Source organism: Lissotriton helveticus, chromosome 11, assembly GCF_964261635.1.
Source record: "Lissotriton helveticus chromosome 11, aLisHel1.1, whole genome shotgun sequence".
Lineage (NCBI taxonomy): Eukaryota > Metazoa > Chordata > Amphibia > Caudata > Salamandridae > Lissotriton > Lissotriton helveticus.
Window position 1 is genome coordinate 782,426,945 of NC_136072.1, and position 17,561 is coordinate 782,444,505.

Sequence of the window (17,561 nt, forward strand, 5' to 3'; positions counted from 1 at the left end):
AAGTCTGTCCAAACCTACTAACTTGCATGTTTTAGGGGCTTTCTCCAGCTCTTCTTTAATCTTTTCTCATATGGTGAAATGTTGGAAATGTATTCATGACAAGAGCAGACGTAAAACTTCTTCCAGGGTTGGGAAAAAAGTGGTTTGAGGTAAAGTAAAATTGTAATCGCTCAACAGCTTGTTGCATGTGCAAATCTACACATGCATTTTTGTTCGTGCTAAAATGCAGGCCCCATATGTTCTAGGAGTAACATTTCCTGGCCTACTTCTGTAAATTCTTGTGAATTCATTAAAGACGTTGTTGTAATTCTATCTAGGACCCTAATTCGATATTCCTGATTTATGCCCTTATGTGGTTATTATAAATAATATCCTTATAAAGGCATAATAATCATGCAGTCAAATTAAGCAAGGCTACTTCCCCAGCCTCCTAGAAAGTACAACGAGTTCTGTAAACAAACCAAACCTCCAGCAACCTGGGAATTCCCCATGGCTTTTGTTTTGATTTGTCCTACAACTCCTGTGAGCACTGTAAGAACGGCCAGTTCTTAGTGACATCTTTATTGACGTCTTATGTCCAACCTTACGTCAAACCCGGCACCTTTCAGGTATGAATATACCAACGTTGCCTTAAGCAAACACACGGTGGTTTGGAGCACAGCGGCTATCTACTTGCCCGAGAGCCCAGCTGATGCGGAGAGCCCACGGACGCCGCCCCTCCCTTTTGACGCACAGAGAGACGCTGTCTTTTCTCCTGCCGAGAAATCCAGCTCCGGTGTTCTCAGCCGCCCTTGCGGGTTGCTGGGATATCGAGTCCTGAGAGAGAGATACCAGACCTCCTGCTTTCTATTACCCAGGTACGGAGCTGACTAAACCCTTTAAGAGAATTCTTGACTCAGATTCTTGGCAAAACCAACTTAACTTACTTACTCCTTCCCACGTATTAGGCTTAGGTCAGGTACACCGGGGTAGGCGAATTTAGAAGCACCAGTTGAGTACGTTAGTCAATGTATATATATATATGTATATATTTTATCCATTTTAAAGTATCATATGGCTAAGAAACCATATCAATGCTTTTACAGTATTATTTCATAATACTCCTTTTACTGTACGCACTTTACTTTATGCTAAGTATTGCAATTGTGGCAATTCATTTCTCTTGCATGAGAAAGAAGACTGCTCAATAAATAACACCTTTTATTGAAAACGCCCGTCTCTCTTTTCTCTGCACTCTGGTGAAACTAAGTATGCACGATTGACTGAGTAAAATAGCTGTCTATTGTTTTCACACGACTCTAGAGATACACTCTTATTCTGAGGGAGCAAAGTTGTCATGTTTTATGGTTGTCAGAAGCTAATCCCTTCTTGTCTATCCAGGGAAGTTAAACTCCTCCTTGTTTATTCGAGAAAGTTTCTAGTGACCTCTGAGCTAGCTGGCAAAACTAATTAAGTCTAATATAGTCAGTAGAGACCTAGTCGACCTCAGTCCTACGTCTACACTGCTGTTTATATTATTCCAATGCGCAGAGCCTATTGGGAATATAGGAACTACACTACATGGCGCCCAACGTTTGGTAAGGCGATAATCTAACGCAAGACACTAGAGTAACTCAGTCGTGCTTTTTCACACAGACCCTTTTTCCCGTAAATACTCCAAAAGACGTCTGGAGTGGGTAAAAGGTTCAAATCCGCCAGAACTTAGTAGGAAGAGATTCTTACGTATAGTTTTTGGTTTAGTCAACGTTGAAGGATACAGTGTTCCAAAATATTGTGCACCTAATCTTTGTTTCCCTTGAAACTTGATCTGCAAGAAAAAAGTTTTCCGTCAGTAAAAGCCTGACGGAGACGAAGAAAGAGATGCTACAGCGTCTCAACAGTTGTTGGATGACACGAATATCCAACAGAATGACCCGGATGCTATATACATTCCGGCAAATATAAGAAGAACTATAACTATTAAACTTATAGAAAACGGACTGACATCACGAGGTGGTACAGTCATATTCGTGGTAGAGGCCCATGAATATCGGCAGACAGAGGTATTCTATTCATGGATACATTTTCCAGCAGCAAATGCTGTGACACACGACTTCCACTATTACAAAATAGAGGAACCTCCGGATGAATACACTCCTTTCGAGGAGATTTGAAATCCCATTAAATTACCAAGAGCACCTGCTCTGGTTTAAAGGCGCCCTAAAACATAAAAATCACATCACCAGGCTCGGTCCACTACGTAGACCAGGAGCAACATGGCCGGTTCTAGCCAGCTACACAACTAAATTAAAATACATAGACAATTGGTCCAATATGTAATGCAGACTTCAACAGTCCAACCAGCAATTAACATTCCACAGCTGACCCCTCATCAGGGGAACACAAACAAAATTACACCACAGAACATACAATCATGTCTTGGTAAAACACCCGCAAAACGGGAACAAATTCCATTCTGGTTAGCACAAAAAATCACTCAAATAGAGGCAGTATTTCCTGATACTACACCTCATGAGAAACACAGAATTCTGACTATCTGTCTTCCAATGGGGATTGCACCACATGTGGAGGACTGTGACACTTGGGGCACAGTCTTTGCTTCCATTTACACAAAAACACATGGTGTTCCGTCCATGGCGGTTATACCAGATGTGCTAAGACAAATTCAAAATGAATACGGTCCAGAACCTGCTTTAACTCTGGGTATGAAATTACTGAAAGACTTCAAGCAGGTCTTGGCTATATTATTAGCCGACATAAAAGGAGAAGTAGCATCTGTGGCGATCCGCCAGAAATTGAAAGAAACAGATATAGCAGAACAACCATTTGAACTTGCCAGAATCATAGAAAAATCCTATGAAGAACTAGGTAGAGATAGTTTGGGTGGGAAACCAGTAAAACCCCAACTAACTGAAAATCCTGAAAAAACATTTATTAAAAATAATCTAAACACTCCAAAAAAGAGTTGGGATGGTAATAAACAATCCACTCCCAGAGAAAAACGATTCCAGTCCAGAGGAAGGTCTCCTCAACGAAGAGATAGATCTCCTGACCGAGGTGACAAGTCTCCCCAGAGGGAGCCCTCTGAGAAAAGATACAACCTTAGAGATAGGGATAAATTGAGAAAGCCTGATAGATATCAAGATATTGATACACGTCCCTCTCGATCTTTTCAGACTTCCTCACAGAAATCGGAAAGAAGAGGACGGTCAGAATACAAGGAAGAGCACGTCAAGTCCAAAGACAAGGAACCTGCTCATCAAAGTAAAAAATTACAATTTCCAAGAAAGAAGGTAGCCAGTATTAAAATAATTAAACACGCCGAGGATACTAAGGACACAACTGAAAAACGGAGAGTGGGCCCAGACAATGCTAGACAGCGCAGCAGAAGTGACCATAGCTCGCAAGATCTTGATGAATCTTCTGGAGACAGTGGACATGAATGAATACATTCAGGTGGAAACTACAGATACCAGAGTTAGCAAACCTCATAAAATATACGAGATAACATTGCGTATAGAGGGGGACAAGACTAAGAAATTAAGGGGTCTCTTTTGGGATAACCTTTCGAGAGGGGGACAAGACTAGGAAAGTAAGGGGTCTCTTTTGGGATAACCTTTCGAAAGGCTAGGACATCCTTCTAGCTGAGAAAGACTGGCCACCAGAGTTTGTCAGGGAGTGCCCTCATGGCGAAGAAATGATTATGCCTGCCTTCTCAAATCATATTTCAATTCATAAAAAATCCTTATATGCAAGAAAATGGGCAGTTGCCCAAGCTCCTGCGTTATATAAAAATCCTGTAGGATGGGATGAGGACTCTCCTCCTCACAAAATCCAGTTAAAATGTCAACCCACTGCACAAAGGCAGTACCCAATTAAACAAGAAGCTAAAAAGCAAGTCAGGGAGATCTTAGATCAACTTGAATACCAGAGGGTGATTGAAACATGCACCTCACAAATGAACAATCCTGTTTCCGGTCTCCAAGCCAGACGATTCATATCGTCTAGTTTTGGACTACAGACACCTTAACTCATGTTGCAAAACATTTGTAGTACAAAACTCACACAGTGCAGCACTAATGAATAACATCGTGCGCAAAAAATACAAAACGACATTAGACATCTCTAATGGATTCTTTTGTCAAAACATTGCACCCGAGAGCAGGTATTGACCGCGTTCTCAATAATGGGGTTGCATAAACACTTCTGTCGACTCCCACAGGGATTCAAGAATAGCCCAGGATTATTCTCAGCAAGAGTAACAGAGTTACTACAAATATATGATGATGAGGCATTATCTTATGTCGACGACATCTATCTCACAGATGATGACCTGGATACTCAATTGAAAAGAGTGAACACCATAATACTTGGGTTCGCAGCTGAGGGTTACAAATTCAACTTTAAAAAGTCACGAATTTCCCATCTAACTGTCCTATTTTTAGGATTTGAATTATCAAGTGAAGCAAAAGCCTAGCAGACAACTTCTTAGAGAAGTGCGCTGTACTCCAAGCACCTAAAACGCTGAAGAACTTACAATCAATACTAGGTTTCCTGAATTTCGGAAGAACATACATTCTAAATTATGCAGAGAGGGTTAAACCTCTCTATGAATTAATAAAACCTGATTTCAAACCAATCAATTGGACTCAAAAACACACATACATTTTAAGATCATTGCAAACAGACATGTTAGCTAAAACAAAATTGCAAACTTGCGAAAACATACGCAACCTTGTAATCCGAGTCATCCCAGGAAGACGCGGATTCACGTACCTAACCTAATTTTTTTTTTTTTTAAATATATTTTTATTGCAGCTTTCAAATTTGTACAAACATTCCGATATTCAATTCAGTTACTCATCTCCTTATATCATAGGCTCCAAAAAGAAGTTGTACACGGCCATTCAGCTCACACCCCGGAGGTCGAGCGGCATCATACAATGGAGCACTAACATCTGACAGGTGTAGAGATGTTCTAATACGGCTGAACCGTTATCAGTACCCAACTGAGAGGAGGGGCAGCAGAGAGCAGTGGCGAGCGGTTTGGCGTTTTCAGTTTGGCGTTTTTGTTCATCGGAGCAGAGGTGCAGCAGAGGAGCTGCGTGGCGATCCGCGTCGATCCGCGGAGGCTTCTAAAAACTGATATCTAGAAAATTTGGGTTGCCACGTCCCTCGACCCACGAGGTCACGAGCCGCGAGCCATGAGCTCCGTGCACAGTGCACAGTGCACCTAAAGAAGCTGCAGGGTCTGGCGGCAGCCTGCGTTTGCATCCTGCACTCTGCACTCTGGACTTGTAAGGGAGCGGAGGCAGCAGGCAGCAGAGGCGGCAACCACGGCGGAGGGCTCTGTATATGCGGTTGCAACGCCCGTAAGAAAAACCGCATGCAACTTTAAAAGTCCCGCCTCTCCGTCATCCGCCCTAAGCAAGAGGGAAACAATCACTGCTGCAGTCAACGCCTCCCGTGCATCTCCCGCCGCCTGCAGCCTGTGAGGGGAGACCTGTGAGACCCGTGAGGAGAGACCAGCCAGCTGGCTGCACTTAGAAGCAGAAGAGGCAGCTTCAGTGCGCGCAGCGGTTGGGCAGAGCGGCAAAACAGAAAAGAAGGGACGAAGTGAAGGCGGGTCGACTTGTGGAAGTGGGAGACCAGCCTTGGGATCACAGCAGGCAGCATCAGGTTGGTGTAACCTCCCAACCCCCTCCCCGGCCTGTGGCGCCCCCGGTCCTTGCTCTCATCCTTGCCCTTCCTGGCTTGACCCTGCCAGCACCTACACGCATACCGGTCCGTATTTGCAAGTGTGCCCATAAAAACAGAAACTGCAATACTGCAGGCAGCACTAGCAGGTGGGAACTGCAAAGAAGAGGGGGTGCGGACCCCTGGAGTGTAGACAAGCGGCAGGCAGCGGGGGGGGCTTTCCTCGGCAGCATTGGGAGTCTGGGAGCCGGACTTGGGCTCCCCGTCACAAGGCTAAGTATCATCGAGCTGAAATTAGAGTGCGCAGAGTAGAGAACTGCGTAGCTCAGAGAGTAACAAAGTACCAAACTAAATCAAATGACTACATCAAAGGAAACTTGAGCCAGTGTGGCAGTTGAGCAAGCGGATAACATCGGAACCCTTTCTCGACCAGTCCATTGACTACGGCAAAACAAATTAATCCCACAGCCACCCGTATCAAGAGGACTCCACAAGACAAGAGTAGGCAAAACAAGACAAGAGATTGTTGCGAGTATTTCAACCAGCCGAAACCCTACCATCTGGGCTGCGGCTACGCAACAGGGCGTCCAACAGGCTGCAAGGAGTAGGGGGCAAACCCCTCAAAAAACCACATCGCAGCCTCACCATGAGATCAGGGAGACTCAGAACAGACCCCATAGTTAAATCAAGTAAAAGCAAACAACTCACATGCCGGAAAAAGAGTGAAGAGCCAATCCACTCATCCGAAGAGGACATAACAGAGGATACTCTAGAGGCAAAAGACATTACTCTTAAGGCCCCCGCGGTCAAAACATCTCTGAAGACCGCATGCCTCAGAAACACAAAGATCACAGATTTTCTACTCTCGGCTCCATTATCCGCGCCGCCAGCCTTGCAGGAACAGAACTCAAAGACAGCAATCAGTATTAAAAGAATGTCTCATTCAGTGTCTTCTCCAACTAAAGCCTTGCAGATTCACAACAACACTCAAAGCAATAAAACATATGAGAACAAACATTATCCCTGAGATATTCTCTAAAAGAATGCAAACAAGACGACGAATCAACATACGGTGAACGCCCAAATAAACACAATGGAGGAAGCTGGCGACACCAACTCAGACATTACGCCAAGTGAGGAGAGCTTGGAGAACATAAAGGAAGCTCAAATGGATTCCACCATCCCAAAAAAGCGACGCTCACTAAGTTCAGGATCCTATTTCGGCCCTAGGGTTTATGAAAACGACCTCGGGGTCGTCAAGAGAACTGCTTCAAGAAAGGATAACAAGGCCTCATTGGACACACCGGATAAGGACACCAAAGAAACTGATAATAAGGACCAATCTCCAAGCGCAAGGATGACACCCTACGGCCCAACACAGCCAAAGGATGACCCGTTAGGCACAGATGCACAAACTAACCATTATATTACTCCAAATTTCACCGCAGGCGCAAACGCGCTGGAGCCCCACATCCTGAACAGCGTTGGCACCACTTCTACCAGCCAAATGACCTCAAATCATCCGTCAGGGCTATTCCCGCTCCACTTCAACATTGATTCACCAAGCCGAATAACTTCTTCCAAATGCCAAGAGCAGAGGATCAGAACACCCTATTACACGCCCACCCCAGACAAGGGTCGGGGTGGAGACCAACAAGACCCACCAGACTCCGGAGATCTACGAGCCTCAGGTGTAATAAGATCCAAAATAAGGGATAAAGCTCGGAGCAGCCCTCAAGACCCAAGACACCCAGCAGACGACAGATTACCATTCTACGCCCCATTGTGGTCTCCATTCATAAACACGATGGAAACAATCTCCTCAGCCCTCCTTCAACACTCAGAAAAGTTAGAGTCTCAGATAGATATCTTGCAAATTTTAGCTTCACATGTGGCGGGGATAGATAAAAAAATTCTCAAGCTGAACTCCTTCATCGAACGGGCACAGAAAGACCCGCGTACAACATACCATGAATGTCAGTGCTCTGAAACAATTGACCAGCTCAAAGTATTACCAGCAATTCTAACAGACATTCTGGTAGAGGTACAGAACAAATCAAATGATGTCCATAATTTCTCTGAAACCACCGGGACTGAAAGCTCGCCGTAGACACGACAAGCTCAGTCAGCAGTCCCACTTCATATAGTGAGGACATAAGGCCAGCCATAATGGAAGGCAATCCAATACCTCTCCCCCTGGCCCCCCAGATGTCAATCACCGAAGATTTAATATCCCCTCCAAAAGGCATTTTGGATACAGCCAACACAGGGAATGATGCTCCCGGGCAATCGCAAAAAAACGGGAACCAATCCCACATACTTATGGAAGAACCGGAAAATGTGAGCAGAGAAGAGCCGGGAATAACACAAAATGGGCAAAAAAAACAGATACTCCATCTCACAAAGCGCGAACGAAAGCGATTAAGGAAAGTAAGACAAAACAAGCATCAGGGGAAAAAAGATTCCAAAAGAATCACTAAGCCAGACACAAAGACAGGAACAACAGTGCAAGGCTCCAAACACAAAGAGTCGCCAAAGGTGAACTTGACAAAGCAATTGGACAGCGGGATGACTCTCAGCAGAGAATCAGCCCCCGGAAGTCAAACCAACAGCTGACATAATGTCATTAAGTGCTTTAAATACAACACAAGCCCAAATTACAATGCAACAGGCGGACGGTCCTCCCGCACTGACGCCGCAGGGAGAACAGAAGGATATTTCACACTACTTCCCGAAAATGGTGATGGCACTCAAAGAAAATCGCCCCGTAACAGAGCAACAACAGAGTTTCACACCGCAAGTCTTAACGGACTCAAGTCTAAAGCAGGTGGTCTTTGATATCGAACCAGGATCTCAGTTGATCACCCCAAACCAGGGGAGTCCTTCTCGACAACCCAAACTAAAAGATTACATTCGTTTATCAAATCAGAATGAGAAGCCAGATATAACCAATCCGGTGAGATCACTAGTGCAGGAAATAATACCACACTATAACTCAAGGGGATATCACGATATTCTTAACCGGAGTGCCATTTTAAAACTCATCAACCAGTTCGAGACGTTGAAATATGTGAACACAACACACATAGATAGTATCGAATTTAAAACAATTCCCAACACAAATGGGAGAGAAATGACTGTGGCAACATGGAAGGACCCGGAAATAGCCAAAGAAGTTTGGCGATATAGAGAAGTCTTCGCCAACTGGGGAATTGAAATAAGACCAGTGCCGCCGTAAAGATACCCAGGCCCACTATCCATGCTGGTGGAAGAAAGACCAAAACCAGAAGGCGGAATTCTTCGGGGCGCCGTTGGGGGCATGGAGATCAACAAGGGGGGTTGGGCCAACTTACGCATCATTCACCAAGGCCTTTGGGGGGTAGACAAAGAATGCCAGAAAATTCTACAACCAACTCAAAATACATCTATAGCAAGGATGGTTGAAGCATGAAAACCGACTCTGAAAGTCTGCTCATGGAATATCAATGGCCTGGGGGGCAAAACTAATGACGCAGAATTAATGTAATTTTTAAAACTTTTTGACATTATCCTATTTCAAGAAACGTGGTCAACGGCTTCTCAGCAAATTGACGGCTTTAAGGAAATCCAATTAGAAGCGATCAAAAGAGGCCCTTCAGGAAGGGCTGCCGGAGGACTTTCGATCTACCTGACACTGGGATCACTTGGTCATATGACAACATTGACACAGGACAACAATGGATCCAGTGTATCAAAATTGAGCTGACGCCAGTTCCCGGCAATGGTAGGCAGAGGGCCCATAACACCTTGTCAATAATAATCTGTAACATCTATCTTCACCCAAACCCCAAGAACAAAGTGGAGAAAATCTTGACCTTAAAAGCCTTTATAAAATCATTACAATCCACGTACCCGCAGGCGGGGCTGGTCGTGTCTGGCGACCTGAACATGTTCTTGCTTCAAACAGACTACGCCCAATTCATGAAACAAACTAATTGGCGGACCAATCCCAAACATTATAACTAATCATCAAAAAAGAGATAAGATCGGTCAACAGTGTGCACTTATGTTCGCTGAGGTCGGGATGATCGCATTGAACGGCCGCTTTCCACAAGACCAACCAGCATCCTCAACCAGAATATCTAAACAGGCCCAATCAGTGCTGGACTATACCATCGTGGATCTAGAGGTTCTGCAAACAATCGTTAGTTATAAAATCATCCACAAATTGGAGAGCGACCATAGCCTGCAATCATTTGAAATCAACATCCAACATAAAAGGGCTACACCGACCAAAGACTTGACAGAACCCCCAAGCCTTTACAACCTTAAGAGACTGGTATGGAACGGCAACAACATAAAAGACAATGTCATTCGTGAAAAATATCGATATTGAAGTGACCGGAGTAGACTCAACAGCACATCGGGAAAACTGGGAAAGACTGACCTTAACACTAACTGAGAGATTTGGCAACCACAGTAACATAAAGAAATCAAGTAAGACCCCTCAAGCGTCTTTGGGCAATATAGCGCGCAAGAAAAGGATCCTGAATCAAGAAATCAGGAAGCTGCAAGCAACAGCCAGGTCAAAGGGTGATGATATAACCACTCAAATCTATAGTTTAAGGCAAAACTATAAAAAAGAAGTATGGTTAGAAACATCAAAACATCAAACTAACATCTGGCAATCATTATTAGCATCCAGTCAATCAAATAACAACGGGAAATTTTGGGCTGAAATTAATAAAGTTGCAAACGGGGCTGCACAGGTCTTCAGCGCCGATATTTTGGAGGATGACTGGATACAGCATTTAGAGCAAACTCAAATCATCAACTATCCAGTGGGGAGCCCAGCGTTGCAGACCCTGCAATCAGAAAACAATCACGAAGCAGGCCAGCTTTCGGACGAAAACAGGATAACGCCATCCCAGGTAGAAAAGGTATTAAAAAACTTGAGATCTAAGGGAGCCCCAGGTCCAAACGGTTTACCGAATGGTCTGTTCAAACAAGACCAACAATTTTGGGCAAAACATCTTTCCTCACTATTTAATAGCGCATTCCAGACTGGAAGTATCCCCCAGTCATGGAGAGGCAGTATTCTTCATCCAATCTTTAAGGCAGGTACAAGATATGATCCAGCCAATTACCGCCTCATCGCACTTATTGATGTTGAGGCTAAAATATACGCCTCAAATCTTTTGATGGCCTTGGAAGACTGGGTTTGTGCGAACAAGATCTTGCCAACCACGCAGACCCGCTTTAGGCCCGGAACCAATACCTCATGTAACCTGCTGGCGTTAAACCTCCTGGTGGACAAAGCCAGGGACAAGTCAACTAAGCTGTACCCGTGCTTTGTCGGCCTGAAAGCTGCGTTCGACACAGTCCCGAGGGAGTCTCTATGGAAAAAAAAGGCCTCTTGGGGAATACCATCAAAGTTGCTGGGGGCCATCATGAACTTGTATTCATCCACTTGGGTTCGAATAAAATTAGGCAATGGTGACCGAACTACATGAAAAATTTACACCAATGTGGGCCTCAAACAGGGCTGTGTATTGGCCCCAACTCTTTTCAACATCTTTACAGCGGACCTGGACAAGCACATTGTGGAGACAGAAAGCGATCCGCCAAAAATAGCCCATCACAAAATCAGGAGCATTCAGTATGCGGACGACATTGTACTCTGTAGTCAGACCCCGTTGGGCTTACAACGTTCCATCATGAAGCTCCATGAATACATCAGTGCGCAGGGCCTGCAAATTAATTATAAAAAGACGAAGATCGTCTGTTTTGCTTCTCATCCAGGGAGGAAATCTTTCAAATGGCACATCGCAGGCAACAAAATAGAGCAGACCTGCTCGTACAAATATCTGGGAGTAGTTGTCGATGCCAGGTGGACTCTGAAAGACCACCAACTGTATAGAAAGGCACAGGCAAATAAACTTCGTTTTGCCCTAAACATATTAAAAACGAAATTGAACTGTCCATCCAACTCGCACCTGCTGAAGGTGATAGCCACCAAGTTTTTACCCTCGCTCACTTATGGTTCAGAAATGTATAGGGGTAAAGACGCAAATTTTCTGAACACACAGCAATCAGAGCTGTTCAAACATATCTTTAAGATTCCGAGGTTTGTATCTCAATCATTGATTCGCCTGGAATTTGGTCTATCAAATCAGCATCAAGTCAGACAAACGGCCATTCTAAAAACATGCTGGAAACTAAGAGCAGCCCAAGAGGACACGCTTATGGGCCTCTGTTGGATTGAGATGAACAACCAGACCAAGTCGAAATACGCTTGGAAACCAGTATGGGAGAACGCCCTAGCAAGTCTTAAGTTGGAGAAGGCATGGAATACAAATCTAACCTTTGCAGCTTTCAAAAAAGTAACCAACGGAGCAGCAAAGCAAAGATCTTGGCTAACAGACAAAGCCGCAATAGCACAGAAAAAGTACAGTTGGACGGTCCTGGCCACGTATGTGAAAATGGAGCCTCAACCGTATTTAGTTAATCACATATCTAATGTCGCCCAAAAAACACTATTACAATTACGGCTGGGTACCACCGTTTTAAAAGACCATACACCTCCAAGGAAGCAAACATGGCCGTCCCCTGTCTGCAGACTATGTGGGCAAATGGAAGAATCAATGTTGCACATATTGTGCATCTGCCCATCCTTGAAAATCTTGAGACGTTATTATCTACTACATGTATTCCGCCTTTTTCAGATTAGATCATGCCGCCCAGCTGTCATGCTAGCACTGAATAGTTACCATCTGCAGACAGCTTGTAGGGCTGCCAGATTCAGCCAAAAGACATTGCTGCTAGTAGTGAAGACTGAGAAAAAAGGCATTGCTGCTAGTAGTGAAGACAGAGAAAAAAATAAGATCACTGAACGCTTGAACACGGATGCCGCAGGGTTATGAACAGACTTTTAACCCCCCTCATAAATATATCAAACACACAGACATTTTAGAAAGTTATCTTTTGTGTTTTTTTCTTTTCTCTTTTTTTTAACGGTCCTCTAAAGTCGTACATTTTATTCTTAAAACAGGTGTTTTTATGTAATCATATTGTAAAGGTTTTAATTAACTATATACAATAAAAAATTTACTCAGTTACTCAGTACCCAAGACTGCTTTGCTTTCTTCTCAGTTCTCCTGCTCCTCACCCGTTGAGCTGCTAACAAAACTATGTACACATTTCCCCCCCCAAGAAAAATCCCCCATCTCCAGCCCCTATATCTCCTACCCCCCTCTACCCTCGCCCCCCCCCACCCCCCAGGTGTGTCAAGGTTCCAAAGGAGGAAGCCAGAATCCCACACGAGTAGTGCGAATCCGAGACCGGTTATCAGGATTGATCAACAGAGGATTGCAGTCATCACGTGGGTGTGGGGCAATCCAAGGGAAAGGACTCGGCCGTTCTCAAACCCAGGCTAATGCAACGAAGGTGCAGGGCAATGCGCAGGGGAGCCCTCGCTGTCCGAGTCCGAGAGCGTGATGTCCAGCACCAATCACTCCCATGCTCGGGCTCGCTCCAGAGCAGTATCAGTAGCCGCTCTAAGCGCCATCTGTAGTCGTACCTCCCCCTCACAGCGGGCCCATTTACTGAGCTCCGTTCTCCATCTCTCCACCGTAGGGCCCCTATTCGCCTTCCATTGGGATGTTATGGTTCGTTTCGCTAAGAGCAGTCCCAGGTCTAGGAACTTACTAGTGATTTTGTTCTTAGATGTATGTGGGAACCAGTGGAGTATGCAGTGCGCCATTGTGAGTTGTAAATCCCTCCCAGTGATTTCTCGCAGGCTCTCCACTACCCCCCGCCAGAAGGACCCCAGTGCCGGGCAGGACCAGAACATGTGCTTGAAATCGGCCACCTCTGCCGGGCAGCGCGGACAGGCCGCCGGGTGTGATGGGAAGTACTTATGCAATTTGTCAGGGGTAAGGTATGCCCTGTGCAGGATATAAAAATGCACCAACTGAAACCTCGCGTTGCGCGTCCCTTTCCAGGTCCGTTCCACGATACCAGGCCACGCCGTCTCAGGGATCTCCGTCATTAAATCTGCCTCCCATTTCGCCTTCAAAGCCAATAACGGGGTTAAAACTTCCATAGTCATGCGCCTATAGAGGCACGTAATGGCCTTGACCGTCCCCGCGGCCGTCATCACGTACTGACAACCCATGGACAGAGGCGGTTCCGTCGCGCCAGACCTCCAATGTCTACGGATCACCACTGACGGCGCCGCATGAAGGAGGAAATCTCCCCCCGGAATCGCAAAGCGATCCCTCAAGAGATCGAAAGGCATCAGCACACCGTCCTCAAACAGATCTCCAACGGTCGCTAGACCCTGCTGTTCCCAGTCTTCCAACCGGTGCCACGTGCCTCCATGCAGGAGCGCTCTGCATAGCCTGAGAGGGATCTCAGGAGTGTATGGAACCGCAATGCGTCCCCTCTGCAGATATCTGTTCCAACACTTTCGAACCGTCGCGAACTCCTGGGTGAGATGGAGGTCCCCCATCAGGAGGCCCAGAACAATCCGGGACACCACCTGAACCGGGCCTGCCGGTTCACCTGTCGAGTCCTCTTCTCACGTGGCTCTCGCCACCTATTGTGTCAGCCATTGCAACTGGGCCGCCAGGTAATATAGTTCGTAATCTGGCACCGCAAGCCCCCCCTCACCCCAAGGCCGTAGAAGCGTGGTGTGTGCCACTCTGCGTCTGCCCGAACCCCAGAGAAAGTCAATCACCATGGTCCGAAGACGCCGGAAGTAACTCGCCGGGATCCAGATCGGTAAGGTTCGAAAAAAATAGAGCAACCTTGGTAGCGTCACCATCTTGAGGAGCGCCACCCTCCCCATCAGAGATAGCGGGAGCGTGCCCCAGCAGGCGTGATTCGATTTAGTGAGCCTGATCGCCGTGCCAATGTTTCCCTCTAGAATGTCGATGCTGCTGTGGTAAATCGAAGTGCCCAGGTAGCAAAGAGTCCTCCCCTCCCAGGTCACTCCTTCTGTGGCGAGCGGGCATGTACTACGAGCCCGGGTCGGGAACAGGTAAGATTTCGTCCAGTTCACTCTGAGGCCCGACACCTTGCTCAGTGATTTGAGGAGGGATTTAGCTCCCCGCAGGGAGGCAGCTGAGTCCGCCAGCAACAGCAGGAGGTCATCAGCATATAAAGCGATACGGTGCATTTGTCCGTATACGTCCAACCATTGATATGCCTGCCCCAACCGGGCTCACGCCTCCAAAGGCTCGATCGCTATGGCAAATAATAGGGGGGAGAGGGGGCACCCCTGTCGGGTGCCCCGTCCGACGGTGCAAGCCTCCGATATTACCCCTCCTGTTCTGACCCTAGCCGTAGCGTCCTGGTACAAAAGTGCCGTCCAATCCACGAAACCCTCGCCTAGCCCCATTGCGTGCATAACATAGAAAAGCTAGGGCCACTCCAGACTATCGAAGGCCTTCTCCATGTCGATTGCAAATACCGCTGCCTCGTCCACATCGTAGGTGTCAGCCTCCAGAACGTGGAGGAGCCGTCTTATATTAAGCGCGGTGTTGCGGGACGGGATGAAGCCAGATTGGTCCACGTGGATCAATGTGGTCATATGGGGGAGTAGACGCGTCGCCAAGATTTTGCTTAATATTTTGTAGTCCAGGTTAAGCATGGACAGTGGACGATACGCCGACCTGTCCCAGGGTTGTTTGCCTGGCTTCAGTAGTGGGACAATTATTGCCTCACCAGTGGTCTTCGGCAAGCCACATATCCGTTTAGCCTCATTGTAGAGCCACGCCAGCCGGGGTGCCAGTAGGTCTACATAGGTGAGATAGAACTCCGTCGGAAGACCGTCGGAGCCCGGCGTTTTATTCCGTGCCATACTCTGAATGGCGACTCACCTCCCTCACCTCAATTTTATCTCCCAGAGGTTTTGCTTCCGCTTCAGTCAGCTCCGGCAAATCCAAGCCTTCCATGAATTTCTGGAACTCGTCTTCCGATGGGAGGACCCGACTACGGTATAGTTCCGTGTAATAGTCATAGAATAGCTCATTAATTCCCTGCTGGTCGAAACGCGCCTGCCCCGCGTGATCTCAGAGTTCGAGGATGAGCGAACCGCGGCGAGCCGGATTGGCCAGCCAGGCCAACAGAGCCCCCGTCTTATCCCGTTCCGAATGGGCGCGCGTGAGGTAGGCTTTGTAGTAGTCAAAGCACCGGAGGCGTTCTACCGTCGCCGCTGCGGATTCCTTCGCCTCGAGTAGGGCCACATGGGTATCCGGTCGCTCAGGTCGTTCTCGCTCCTGTGAGCGCAGCTTCTCGTCCTCGCGGTGAATTTCGTTAAGTAAGGTCTTCCGCACCCCCGATACTGTCGCAATGCAAAGCCCTCGCACCACTGTTTTGAAGGCGTCCCATTCAACGGCGGCCGATCCCGCAGTCCCCGCATTGATCTGAAAATATGATTCTATACTCGAGGCTATCTCAGACCGGAAGACTTGATCCTCGAGCGATTCCGGACGCAGTTTCCAGGTGGGAATGCGTGGGCGACGCTGCAACCAACGCATCTGCACCAGCAGCGGGTTATGGTCGGAGATCGTGCGTGTAAGGTATTCACTGTGGTACACCTCGCCATGGACTCCCGGGGAACATACAAAGGCGTCTATGCGGACATGGAGTTCGTGTAGGGAGGAGAAGAAGGTATAATCCCCGTCCAGTGGGTGGGCGGCTCTCCATGAGTCAATTAGCCCCCATTGACGTTGCCAGTCAGATCGCTCAAGCGCTAGTCTTCTCGCCGGTGCATTTGGTAAGGGGGGATGTGAGCGGTCCAGTGTGGTGTCAGTTACACAATTAAAGTCCCCCCCCAAGGAGCACTGGTCCCACTAAAAACGGGGCCAGTGTGCGGGATAAGGATGAGAAGAAGGCAGGCTGTTCTACATTCGGGGCATACAGACATCCCAACGTTAGGTCCCTCCCGTCTAGTTTCCCCCTCACCATTGCGTACCTCCCCTCCGGGTCAATAAGCTGTTGTATGCATTGAAAGGGAACCCCCGCCCTTATCCATATGACCACCCCCCCTAGCGTAGGCCGAGTAATCAGTATGGTAGACCTGTCCCCTCCACCTCCGCTGTAGAGCTTTCCCCTCCTGTGCTAAAAGATGTGTTTCCTGTAAAAAGGCTATATGAATGCCCCGCCGAATTAAATGAGTGAATTTTTTGACGCCTATGCATGGTATGCATCCCCCTCACATTCCACGTAATACATTTGTAACCTAAGTCGGGTCCCATGACAGTTCAAGTCGCAGCTCACAATTCCCCCCACAGAACCCTCCGACACACCCAGAATCCACCCCCCCCCCCACAGCCCCAACCAAACAACCCTACCCAACTCCCACTCCCCAGGACAGACAACCAACGTGGTAACCCCATCCACACCTTGCAAAGCATCGTAAATCTACAGGCTAGGCTGTTTGAGACGTCAATCGTGGCCAGACCCGAAGCTACCCCCCCTCTACTCTCCCAAGTAAGTTGCCACAATCCATGACACCCCCCCCTCTGTGAGCCAATGAATTCCCTGCAACGTGAACGCCATCACGTTGATGACTCAGTGTATGTATCACGTGAGTCTTTTGTAATTCTTTCTGCAAAAGAACTACCTGTTCCCAAAGCTTTTTATGCTCTATTGTAGCACCTGTGTCATCTTTGTAATCGTTTTGAACCCAGTTCTGCAAGTCATTCTTGTAAGATTTGACGCAGTAATGCGAATCGCACACTATGAGTGTGGGGAATTCGCGATCGGCAATATCAAGCGCCATCTTTAAAGCTAGTAGTTCAGTTTGTTGAGCCGAACTATCTTTTACAGATTGAGTCATAGTTACCAGTGGTCTCAATTTTCCTTCGTGCCACCGG

General features: G+C 47.1%; 1 protein-coding gene across 1 annotated transcript in view; it reads right to left on the minus strand.

Moving 5' to 3' along the window:
- The window catches only part of PCYOX1 (prenylcysteine oxidase 1), a 187,056-nt gene that overhangs the window by 108,840 nt on the left and 60,655 nt on the right, over nt 1-17,561 (minus strand). The window lies entirely within an intron of this gene.